Below are 13,853 nucleotides of genomic sequence, written 5' to 3'. Positions count from 1 at the left end.
AAAAATCGATTATTTTCATAAAATAAATCGATTTTTAGAATCGATTCTTCAATATCCGATTTTTACAAATAATCGATTCTAACATTGTAAAAATAATCGATTTTTATGGCAAATTGTATAACTGTACGTGGAGACCGTGGAGTGTTTACTGTGGAGACTGTATAAAGAGATCTAATTAGCATCAAAAGTAACTATATAAATTTTCCTAAAACGCGACAATTCTACTCCGCATAATGATTCTAACGGAACTCGTTCGTTGGCTAATTCCCTACTCGTACTCGGCCGACCACGCGACCATTGGCTGACGCGCAACAACATGCGCGAAACAAGTACGTAATAAATCTTTCAACTTCTTCGATTTTCATATACTCAATTTTGCTATAAGTGCATAAAGATCCGCAGTCTAATAATCATTATTACTTTATTTCTTTAATAAAAGAGTCCAACAAAATTTTGATCTTCGTTTTTTTATCATTTCTAGACATTTCTAAAATAAAATCGATTATTCAAAACATCGATTATTTTGGAAACGATTTTTTAGTGGATCGATTCTTGAAGCTTCGATTATAATCGATTCAGAAAAATCGATCTTTTTGAAAATAATCGGCATCCCTAATTTGGACATTTTAACATAGTATGAACATAGTTTTGAATCGATACGAAGATGTGACTTTTTCGATTTTTGTCCATGGTTTGCGACACTGTGCGGCGCGCCAAATGTCTATTGGTCGACTGTGGCGACTAGCGTCTAGGTCGCGCTCTGATTGGTCCGTGTTTTTCGTTAATAACTCCTAAACAAAGCTGCGGATAACATTTTTGCAAAGGAAAATGTCGCTTGAAATGGTCTCAGAAACCACCCCCTTTCGGGATTTTCACGAATTTTGGGACACCCTGTATGTGAAAAGCACGGGGCCTAAACTTTTGCAGCAAACTGTACCGCGAGTGCATCTCCATTTTCGGTACGTCTGCATACATTTTTAAAAGGGTTAATTTCCTTAGGGTTCGCCAGCATGGCGGTCAATGCGGTGACGAAGGGTTGGTTTTGCACATCGGAATTCACTTTCGGCGAAAAAAGGAAAGCGATGGGCGAATCCCATTTCCTGCTAGCCCCGGCGAGAAAGCAAAAAAGCAGAAAAACTAAAAACTAAAAACTAAAAACCAAGGGAGAGTGGCATCGTTCAACAATGGGTCGCCGCGGTTTGTCCGCGACGCTCGCATTACGTGTTCGCGCAGCAAGTAGGCCAGATTGAAAGTTCATGTTCGGATGTCGGATCGAAGCATTAATCTTCTCGCCTCGGCCGTGCTCGCGGCCCATTATTCGCGTGCCGGTGATTCCGGAAAAAATTGCATCTAAATAATGAAGCAGCCCCTCGCGTGAAATTCATAACACCCCCGCGGCGTGTCGGGCTGTACGCGGGCTGGGACGCGGATTAAAGAGCGAGTGGGATTGTTACTTTCTTCGGCGAGTCAGCGAAACCATCGTTGAATCACCCTTTCAATTTTCGATCGATCTGAATACCGGCTTCTTTTGTTACCCCTGTGCTTCTCTAGCATTCTGTTTCTTCTTTTATTTCGCGTTACATTGCGTTCCCTCTTTTTGTCGCGACGACGCGACGCCGGGCGACGTTGCATTAGACGAAAGATCCTCGAAAGAGAGAGAAAGATTTCGCTAGCCGCAAGGGAATTCCTGAAAGATTGATCGCTCTGCTCGAACTTCCATTCAGTGATGAATAGATTTTAATTATGCTTTTTGTAGAACTCGACTTTCGAGTTGTTCGGAGGTTTTTGCGAATTGTTTTATTCAACACAAATAGGGGCTGAAGGGTGAAATAAGAGAAAAAAATACGAGTAGGGGGTGAAGAGTATGTAAAGATATTTTTGAAGTCGGTCAACTAAATTCTTCAATTTTGATCTTCGAATAATAAATATTGCAAAGTTATGAAAAACTTTTAGTGAGTTTTACAAGCATGAATTTTTGTTTAAACAAACAAGAAGGAGACACTGTTTTGCAATATGTGATACGCTCCACTTCGGGGTTAGGGTACCATCAAATTTTTGTAATTTGTCTCCAATTCTTCAGAATTCGATGTTCTTTACCTATCAAAGTAAGCACATTCCTAAGTTAGATATTCAAGTCTGATCATCATTTGCTGTTCTTTGTTTAAATTAGAATTTTACAGGTCACTTATAATCTTTCAATTTTGTATACAGGGTGTCCCAAAATTCGTGAAAATCCCGAAAGGGGGTGGTTCCTCACACCATTTCAAGCGACATTTTCCTTTGCAAAATTGTTATCTGCGGCTTTGTTTAGGAGTTATTAACGAAAAACACGGACCAATCAGAGCGGGACCTAGACGCGAGTTGCCACAGTCGGCCAATAGACACTTGGCGCGCCGAGTCGACTGTGGCAACTCGCGTCTAGGTCGCGCTCTGATTGGTCCGTGTTTTTCGTTAATAACTCCTAAACAAAGCCGCGGATAACATTTTTGCAAAGGAAAATGTCGCTTGAAATGGTGTGAGGAACCACCCCCTTTCGGGATTTTCACGAATTTTGGGACACCCTGTATAATTGAAACGATTTTATATGAGCTCTCCTAAATTTATAAACTGTGTTTAAATTCTGCTTTAATCTGATTCTCTTGTACTCACTTACAGCAATCGCATTCAGATAATATCTGCATTCTACTTATTAAAGTAGCCAGTCATCGCTGGTAATGAGCTTTCGTTAACCTTTCACAAATTACTTAACTCAAGTCGTGATAATATTTGTGTTGCTGTAATCAGAGTTATATCTCTTGCTACTGCTAGATCTAATTAATAATATTTATTATATCGAAACTGCAGATCTTTATGCAAAGTAAACATTTTAATCATGCAATATTTATCTTACTACTTCTAGATTTAATGAATAGTATTTATTATACCTAAGTTGACTGTCTTTTTGCAAAATAAACATTTTCTACGTTAACTACAGGAACTAGAATTAAAATAAAAATATATTTGCCTCTTAATAATATTAATACTTCATACATTTTTCTACCCTTTTCTGTCGTATATGCATAAAATTTGCAAACTATTTACAATGTATGAAGCAAAGTTCTTCGCTTAGTAATGACTCAATTACGGATTTCATGCATTTGTGACAAAAATGGATCGACGCGAACCTGTATAAATATTTGAAGAATTTGAAAATATCATTTTACCTATTCACCTTATTAAAATTATTAATGAAAGATATGTCTGTGTAGCTCATGTATCTTGTAATTAATTCAGACAATTTTTATTTTCCATAAAAATCCTCAGTCTGCTAATAACATTTTGTCACACCGATCTTTCTACAAAATAAAAATATTCCAAGCTAATTGTAAGAAACAGAAGTTAAATGAAAATCTACTTCTTGTTTCAACAATTTTATCAAGTCCAAAGTAATATTTTTTGTATCCAATCAAGTCGAATTATTCATACAAGAAGTTGCTATGTACATGTATTTCTTCCAAGAGATAATAATGATGTTATCAATGACTCGTTAAAAATCTGCATTTAAAACGACGCCATAAAAAAAAAATGGTTTTCGCAGTATGAAAGTCATCTTTCTCGATCAATAATAAAGTGATTCTCGATGTACAGGGGCAGTCAGGTATTCATAAATTTTTCTCTACGCCCACGTCTTCCGCGATACGATCTTTGCTTACGTCGATCGACGATTAATCTTTCCGGCAATTCATCGTCACGTATTCGAACAATCACTATCGACGGCTCTCACAATTTCTTCCTGCCCGACTTCCACCCCCTTCCGACTCGCCACTGAAATATTATCAGCTTCAGGAGAACAGATGGGAGTGCAACCCCACCCCTGGTCACTATAAATGGGATGCAACATGACTGACGAGTTCATATTGTTTAGAGCCACTCTTCGAACTCCACTACACTTAGAACTTAGAATTGTTTCGTGTTACATTTTATTTTTTAAGTCCTTACACTATTAGTTATTTTGTGTTTTATCTCTACACTGATTTCAATTTTGACATTCAATGGTATTGAGTCCAGTCACCAGAGTGGCCAGATTAAAGTTTGGCTCCCCACTCTACCTTCCCCTTCTTCGACGCTATTCCCCCACGCTTCCGCCACGGTCACGTGACTGGTCCGTTACTGGCAGAGAGGGGGTAACTTTTCCCCTCAATTCCCCTATCTGACGACTCTGCTAATGAGAGCCAGCAAATACTGCATCATATGATTGATTTTTAAATGAAAACTAATTTTATATATGAAACAAATATTGAATTTCTCTTATTTTGTAAGAATTATGAAACATATAAAAGATTATCTTGTCTCAATGATTCCATTCATTTTTGCAATAAGTTTTGTATACACGTATTTACGGTAAACAATTGACTATCTAAAGGTAATTGTATGAAAAACAAAATATAATTAACGGACTGCGAATTGTATACAATTAAGTAAAAAATGAATAACCAGTGTACCAGAGTGGCTGCCACATCCTTCTAGTTTAAGACATTCAGCTCACCTTTTCAGCAAGTGCATTTACGATATAACAATTGAGTACCGAAAGATAATTGTACGAAGAACAAAATATAATTAATGGACTGCGAATTATATTATGTAAAAAGTGAATAGCCAGTGTACCACAGTGGGGATGTTTTACTAAAATGGTTTTCAAAAAATGGCCATCACATCCTTCTAATTTAAGACATTCAGCTCACCTTTTCAGCAAGCGTTACTCAACTATCATCTAACACAGGCCTGGCCAACACGCGGCCCGCCACGTTAAATTGTGCGGCCCGCCGGGCGATTTTATGTTTCTATTGAAACTTTTGTTTCTCGTTGTATGTATACAAAAAATATTAACTCCAGTTCTATATTTGATATAATTGAGTTACAGTGCAGCAATGAAATGAAACAAATTTGTGTGTGCGTCCACATCAAAAATTAATTTTTACAATACTTATATATAACTTAAGATATTTTGCACATCGAGTTGCAAGTGCTTTTTCGAAGATGAAATTTACAATGAGATCATCACGTGCTCCATTAACTGATGCCAATTTAGAAAAAAACCAGCTAAGATGTGCAACGTCGAACATAAATATAGATTTACAAAAATTTAGTGAAAGAAAGGATGTACAAATATCTCATTAATTAAGACTCGACAGTTAATTATATTGAATCATAGTATAACAATAAAGTTTTATTCATTTTGTATTTGTATTAAATTTTTTAAAAGCATGTTTACCTGAAGTGCGGCCCGCTGTAACGTTACGCGTCATCAAAGTGGCCCGTGAAACCATTTTAGTTGGCCAGGCCTAATCCAACACAATGCGCATACTGATATCTCAAGGAACCATAATTTTAATCGACGTATTCCTCTAATTCCCCAACCGTTCAAAGGTAGGTAACTCTGCAGCGACCGAACGTTTGTCGGTGGTTATTTCGGATTCAGACGCAGCGCCAGATACAATCTAATTTTACGATCGATTACGTTACAAGGGACGGTTGAGCACCCCCAATGGTCAATTCGAAACTCCGGAGGTCGTTACTTGACCGTAGTTTCGATCTGTCCACTTGACGCATAGTTTCCCCCGAATCGGAAACATACTGCTATATACGCTGCGGACACGGCCCGTTAAAACAATTACACGTCCGAGTTCGTGATCTCGGAAGTTTGTACAGAGTAAAACGGCAGTGGTTGCGACCAATTGAAAATCGCATGACTCGGTTTACAGGTCCCTCCCCATCGATGACACCGTCTCGATCTTTCGCGAAACAATTTCCGACCGTATACATTCAGAAGTTGCGCATCACCGGCGTGCACTCGATGATGTTGTTCATCGAGGAAGACACTTCGCAATTGCTTAGGTCAGTTAAGTTTCGACGGAGATCGTGTTCCATCTACGAAGATTGAATGATTGAGTGTGCTCCGTTTCTGCTGCGAATTTAATGGATCGAGTCTGATGACCATACTCTACACCCTATGTGTTCGTGGCAGAAATGTTTATATAGTACACTACGTATTGTGATAGGTTTCATGAAGTTTGCTGAAGTTTGCTGAAGTTTGACGAGATTTCTAGTGAATGTATTCGATCCTTGGAGAAGTCGTTAAGGGGGAACTATACCCTCGATTTGTAACTAGAAAGGAACTATTTATCAATGTTATCAACTTCTGTGCAAAAAAAAAGTTTGGTAACATTGATAAACACGCAACTGCCTAATGAACACGAGATGGAGTTGTTTCCTATTTCCATATTCTATTCAGCTCGTCGCGAATGCCGTTACACAGGGCAGCTCGCACTAATATTAGTACCACCGATGAGAATATCTAACTTATCTGTGTCAGTTTTGCTATGATTCCACGATGACAGCAGTGCAGCAGTGAAATGTTGCACAATATCGCAGCACTGATTGACAGTCTTCCTGATTAGGCGCCATCTCGTCTAAAGGAACTGAACTAAAATTGGCTCTAGACTGGCTCTGCATCAGAGAGGACCTCTGTCTTCATGGGGAAATCTATGCTAATGTGAATGAAATCACGCGCCTGGATTTTTTGACCTTATACGAGCATATTTTGAGCTGCACAAAGGTTCATTTGATAGAGGAGGATTCATTACAGGGCGCTCTTCTCGTCATATCAGTCAAAAAAGTCTCTTTGAGACAGAAAAATACATTGAAATCTGCGGTTATTTTTCTAGATTTTTTCTCTACTTTGGGCACTCATATTATTAGATATAAACATAATCTCGTTAAATCATGAGAAGAGCGCCCTGTATTTAACCTTCCTCTACAGAATGAGTCCTCACCCAGCTCAAAATATGCTCAAATAACGACAAAAAATCCAGGCGCGCAAACCCATGTTTCGACCAAAAATCTAGTAAGATTCTAGTTATTTTCTAGTTACAATCCGAGGGTATAGTTCCCTCTTAAGACAGTTGACGAGCTTCTGTCTCGTATTACTTTGTTTTAATCGAATCTACGAGAATACAGTAAATTTTCGATAGACGCGAAAATCTTTTCACGATAGATGCAAGAAAAATATCCCCTCCAACTTAATACATACACTGATCCCGGCTCGGTATATCGGTGTGAACTACTACTAACGCGACGCGGAGAATCGCAGTCGTCGGCACACTTCAAACGCCCGTGAGTCATCATAACGTTACACCAACAGTCTATCTTCTTCATTTTCCATGATTCTGTTATGGGAATTTCACTACCTTATTTCTGTCGTTTTTCTGATTAAAATGATACCAAACACGATATAATTTAAACAGAATTTAGTGGTTTAATTGACCATGAAAGTTTTGGGCGCAAGGAAGGACAGCGTATAGAAAAGAAAGAGACGCGCAGAGTCGCAGTCGCCGGCACAGTTCAAAGGCCCGCGCGTGGTCTCGCTTTACACGCGCTGTCCTTCTCTACGCTCGGCTCGGCCATTGAAGCATTGAAGCTGATTGAAGCTCGAAAAAAGTAGGACCACGATCGAAAGATGCGAAGAAATCCCCCCGATGCGTTCGCATCTATAGAGAATTTACTGTACTTCAGTTTGTAGTCTATTTGACAGTTTTGTGGATCGATTGGCTTGGTTTATAATAATGTATAAAGTTTTACTATTTATTACATTGTTTTTATTTATTCTACAGTTCATTTGAGTTTACAGTCTAGGTTATTTCAGTGTGTTGTTACCATTTCTGCTATTATTAGTATCGTCTCGTTTGGTTTAGTTTGTAGTATATTTAATTTTTTTTTACGTTTAGGTGATTCACCCTGTATAATGTTCTCAGGAGAATTGCCGTTTAAATAATTTAATTCAGATTATAGTTTACACCTTGAAGACGAGTCATTAAGAATATTAGTACATGAGAAGTATAATTTTAAGCAAATACTGTGTGCTGTATAATCTTGATATGTAGTATGTACTGATCGTATTTAATTAAAAATACTATAATTTGATTAAAATTGAAAGTTCACGTAACTACAAATTTGAAATAGATCAATTAGAGATGGAGTAGATCAATTTTTGCTTTTCATTTGCAAGTCTCGCAATATCTCTCCAATTTCGTGCATGACGCGTTTTCTTTTAACAAATCGTCGCGATTGCAGATATTATTAGTATGATCCCTTTACGGCAGGATGACATGCAGAGTATCGCAGAAAAACGTGATACAGATACCTCGTATATGTATAGCGGATATGAATATTAATGGCGACGAGGAAACCTGTTCATGAAAGGTGGATATCGACCATCGGGAACCAGTTTACAATTTATTTGCATCCCTGTGCCGGTCCCTGTAAAAATGGCATCCTTTAGCGTGCGTGTCAGCCCCTCTTTCTGTCACAACGTTGTCGCACTCGCTTTATACGAGAGCCGATATAATGACAGTCACCTCGTCGATTATAGACACTTCATCGATTTTAATCACTTAATTATTACTCTAATAACATTATGCGATCTTCGGATGAATTAGCTACAACTGTTTCTCAGTTAACTAACACGATTAACATTTGCATGTAGAAATTATGTGATTTATATGCAATTACGACCTCGAGATTCGCAATTATAAAACGTAACAAACCAATTTTATTATTCGAAGCCGAAATTTCTTTTGAGAAAATTAAATAATCGGTAGGAAGACCCACAGTGTATCTACTGTACCTAATAATATTTAAAATCATGGAAATAAATATCGAACGTATAAATTGTAGTATAATTAGTAGACAGCTGATTTTATGCATTTATGGGAAAAATGTGTAGGTGTAATTTAAAACAGCAAAAACATTAGAAGAATTGAAAAATAGTTTTATTATTTTCAACCGATTAAACATATTAAGAAAGGAAACAAATTTCTATTTCGCTCCAGATTGTTGCAATTCACGTAGAAAATTGTTATTTTGCATAAACATCCGCTGTCTAATAATTAGTATGTACGTCTTATTTGTATTTGTACTTATATGAATATTTCTCAATGATGCGTTTCGACGTTGTAGACTAGTTATATCACTCTTGTTCAATTGTTAATACTATTCACTTGCAGTTTGTCGACATCGTGATATAACGTTCCAAGTACTATGCCAGTTCCATGCATCAACACTTGGCATATTTGCAATCACTATTGTAATAGGAGGTCCAGTAGAATCACCGTTATTTGAAAGCCCATTATGAGAAGGTTCTATTATACGAACACGTGTTATTTGAACGTTCCATTATATGAACAGTGTATTTCCTTTCAGAATTCCTGTGCGTTACATATTTGTTTCTGTAGGATGAAATCTGTTCACTATGAAATTGGCATTAGAACGTTGAAACCGCCTCATAAACATGGTTGCCATCCCACATCTATTCGATATTTTTTTACGAAAGTTTAGTATTTTCTAGATAAAAGAGTGTGACACAACTTATGTACTAAATGTTTCTTTAATATAACCATTTGTTGAATAAAAAGAAACTACTTAAAGTCGAGCTCACTTTTCAACCTGCTAGGTGTATGTCCTCCATTAAGGTTTGATAATTCGTTGATAGCGTATATCGATGGTTTATAATTCTCTTTATCTTTTCACTGTTTTGTATTATTCATTCTTGTCAGGAATATACAGGGTGGGGATTGTTTTGTATACAGGGTAGGGCAATAACTACGTCCACGTTGAATATCTCCGTTATTTGTAACAATATGGAAAAATGTTATCATCAAAATTTGCACGGTACAGAGGCGGACACATTGTGACATAAATATTTTCTGCGTGGGTGGAGACAAAGAGGAGATTTCAAGGTCACCTTGATTTTTTTTTAATGGAAACACCCACTTTCTGTATCATGAATCGATAGACTATCGAATTCTGAGTAAAAATGTATTGACCACCATATGTCCTAAGTCTAATAGTTAACGAGATATTATCGAAACAATTTTCTTTCTTCTTTGGACAATATCTTGTTAACTATTGGGTTCAGGACATATGAAGGTCAACACTTTTACACTCAGAATTTGATACTCCATCGATCTATGGTATAAAAAATAGGACATTCCATTTGAGAAAATAAAGTTGACCTTGGAATGACCTTGGAAACATGATGAGAATTAAAAATTCTCTGGAATTTAGTTTAAGAGGTATTCCAGGTGGCCAGGATAAATGCCCCACCCTGTGTAAAAAGCACAGTCTAGAGATGAACGAGCTCATCAGGATGTTAACAACAAACGATGTCGCGCAACAATGCGAAAGAAACTCGGTCGGAACATCAAAAGAAAACTGAACCGCGGGTAATTCACGATAATTCGCTGGAGGATGGCGGATAAACTCGGCGAAATTCTGCGCAACTAAAAACCATGACGTAGAGCTAATAGAACTGCGATAAAGCGGAGAAAAAAAAAGGAACAGAAAATTCTTGCCGAGCGTGGACGATGAATGTTTGTCGTAACTCCGGGTCGAAAGGGGTGCGGCGAAAATCGTTCGGCCATTTAATAACGTTCTTGCGCGGGGAGTAACAGTTCTTACGGGGCGGTATCAGAAAAAGGTTTCGTTTCGCGGGTATAAATCTGCATGATGGCGCGGATTTTTGCGGCGATGGCCACGCTGGCCGAAGAAACGCGGGGTTGAAAAGAAAGAGTGATAGAGCCGAGTTCATTAGACTTCTCGTATCGTCTCGCGTGTACGCTCGAAAGGGCTTGCGGGAACCCGCCCCCGCTGATCGATAACGGCACATTATTTGTCGTTATGGAAGACACGTCGGCCACGCAGACCGAACCCCGGTAAGAAATTGACGATTCGTATTCCTGAAGCGAACGCGATTAACCATCGTTACCTTTCCCTGATTACGTGCATTCCTCGCCGCATACGAGAAACGTATGTCTTGGTTAGCCCCAGGCAGTTCGAATTAGTCTTTAGACACCCGACGAGAACAGCGCCACGGAAACCAGGCAAATGATCCCATTACCGAATATACAGGGCGTTTTAGAACCGGCGCGGCGCGGCCCATTTCGTTAATGAACCAAGCGAAGCTGATGGATAGACTGTCGATCTTTGTGCGTATATGGGTCATACGTGTAGAGTGGGTTGACCTAGTGGGCGAGACTCCTTTTTATGCACGCGTTTTACCCGTTCACAGTCACTACTTTACCACAGAACATCTTCCCCACAGTCGCACAGTGGGGTATTTGATCAATCTAGCTGGCCAAAATTATTTTTTTTGCTTAACGCGTTTAAAATGTACCTACCAACTTATATATAGTATTTTATCTTTAAAAAAAGTAATTATGAAAAAGTAAAAATTGACAATTTTTATTGAAAGTATTATTTTTGACTAATTTAACAATATGCGCGAATTACTATAATATAAACAATATAAACTATTTCACCATATAATATAATATAATATATAATACATCCATATTAATATGATAGATAATATAATATAGTATATAATACTATAATATATATATAATATAATAACTAATATCATATCACCCGATTTCGACATCTTGATTTTCTCGCTACTGTTACTCATAGCAAAAAATGTTTCAGCAGAGGCTTGAATGGTATCGAGTGGAGCATATTTTGATGTTATTAGTTTTTTCGTGAGTGGACGCGTAAAGGTCATATAAAGGTCAACTTTCTTTTTTTAAATGGAATGAGGTATTTTGTAATACATCAATCGATGCAGCTGGACATTCGTTATAAAAAAGTACTAACCTATGTATGTCGAAAAGTTAGTAGTTCAGGAGATATTTCAATTTAAGTAACTCTAAAATACCATTACTGTCGTACTATGACGTTACACAAGTAAGTAAACACTAACGTCTTTGCAGTTCAAAAGCTTTGTCGATTTTTTTTAAAAAAACCTCTTCTTTCCATCTATGCTTTATTTCCGACTTGATATAGGAAAATTTGCTTCGAATTTCTTCTTTTGATTACACAAGTAGTTCTGGGCATATCTCAACTTTGCATTTACATTGACATTTTGAAGTTGCTGAATAATGGCACCATATTTGCCTCCGTGTAAATATTTGAACATTAGATGACCCTAAAATAATAATAAATGCTTTCAAATCGGGTAAAACATCACTTTAAAAAATATCATCCAAACATCCTCTAGCCGATTACGCTGCGGTTTATTTACTAACAGTATGTTTCCAAACACGATTCCGCTATGTCTTACTAAATGATTGATAGGTGACACGATAACGGTTTACTGTGAATGTAGACAAAATGCATTGCAGGCCCGATTGCTTTATGGAGGAAGGTACCCTGAGCGAAACACTCCTTCTAGGCTGACTTTTACTAATATCTACAAGTTATTTAGAAATACTGGAAGATGTAGATGTGTGAGATGAGCCCCATTTTATCATTCAACTTTGTCCTCAAGACATTTAATGTATGTATAAAAACAACAAAGATATCTAAAATGATAACGTTAGGTGAATCACCCTGTATATCCATAGTAATGGCAGCTATGGTTCAACCATGGATGAGAAAGGATAATAAATATGTAAACATAGATAAAATAATAATAAACATACATAAAATAACTGACCAATAAAGTAGAATATAAAATAAAAGAGTGTACAGATTTAAAGAACTCGACAGCAAAGGGTTTTAATTACATTCCTATTTTTAATTATATGGAAGTACCTTATTATTATTGTTACGCATGTTACCCTCTCTTTGCCAGTACCGGACTAGTCACACGACACTGTTACTAGCTCAGACCTAACCTAGTATCGAAATTCTATTTATAAAAATGATTTTGTTAATAGCTCTTCAAGAACGACCATTCAATTCTAACATGGGGTCTAACATGGAAGTCTTTTAAAAGTTCGAATCGTATCAAGATTACTTGTCGCGAATGTTCCAATGTATTTCCCGGCCCTCGAACGAAAAAGCTCGGGGTGTTTCGGCGCGCTACGTACCGCAAGCTGTTAAGGAGAATCCAAAACAGTAACACTAAACCAGCCCCGGTACATTAAATTCCCGGTTCCCTAGTATTTCCGACGGAACCGCTCGATTTCGAGGCTGCGAGCCGTCTGTTTATACTACGGGTTGTAGGAAAGCTACAGACACTTTTTTCCACGGTGAACGTTATTTAAAGGGAAGTACTTACTCACGGATGCAGTAAACCGAGCCATTATAACTCTCGGGAGGCAAATAACCGAGAAGCTCACCCCCATATCGCTCGCTTTCATAAATCGAGCCACGAGATCTCTCCTCCACGGACAAAGGAAGGACGAATTTCACTCGCGGACGAAGACTATGCGAGGCGAGACTAGAGCCGAGGCAGAGAGAGAGACATGATAATGAGTCCAAGAAGATACGAAGGTATCGCGAAATAAATCCGTGGCTTGGAACGAATGATAAAGGGGGTGGGGTGGCGCGAACCGTGCTCGAGAAACACCGAACCGGTGTTATCGAGGTTGTTCTCTTGGAGAACACAAGAGGTACTGCTGGGGAATATAATACTTTGCGCTGTTCACTTGACCCTGGAGCACAGTGCCGGTTAACGAGCCGAACACTACGCCAAAGATCGTTTCTCGCATATACACTGGATTCAAATTGTATTTCAGCGCTAAATTTCAAATCCTGAAAAATTGACATTGAAGTTTTCCGATCTTTCAAAGTTTCTTGTAGATCGTCAATTTTTCGGTCATTTATACAGGGTTAGGCACCTCAAACAGGCCACCTGAATAATATATAATCTAAATAATATAAATAAAAATCCCTTAATTTTTAATTTCACTAAATAAATATAAAATTTCATATTAATTTAAAGCAATATTAAATTCTATATAAAATTCCTATTGACGTTAGGAAAAAATTCATCGAATGCAAATTGCTTGGTTTCGAGGGGGCATTAATCTGAT

The 13,853-nt window shown here is 37.7% G+C and overlaps 1 protein-coding gene across 3 annotated transcripts in view; it reads right to left on the bottom strand.

Moving 5' to 3' along the window:
- Pgant9 (polypeptide N-acetylgalactosaminyltransferase 9) overlaps window positions 1-13,853 on the bottom strand; it is a 498,492-nt gene that overhangs the window by 428,816 nt on the left and 55,823 nt on the right. The gene's annotated exons all lie outside the window — the stretch shown is intronic.

Source organism: Lasioglossum baleicum, chromosome 8 (genome assembly GCF_051020765.1).
Source record: "Lasioglossum baleicum chromosome 8, iyLasBale1, whole genome shotgun sequence".
In the NCBI taxonomy this organism is placed as follows: domain Eukaryota; kingdom Metazoa; phylum Arthropoda; class Insecta; order Hymenoptera; family Halictidae; genus Lasioglossum; species Lasioglossum baleicum.
The sequence above is the reverse complement of the archived record's forward strand: the minus strand, read 5'-3'. Positions and strand labels throughout refer to the sequence as shown.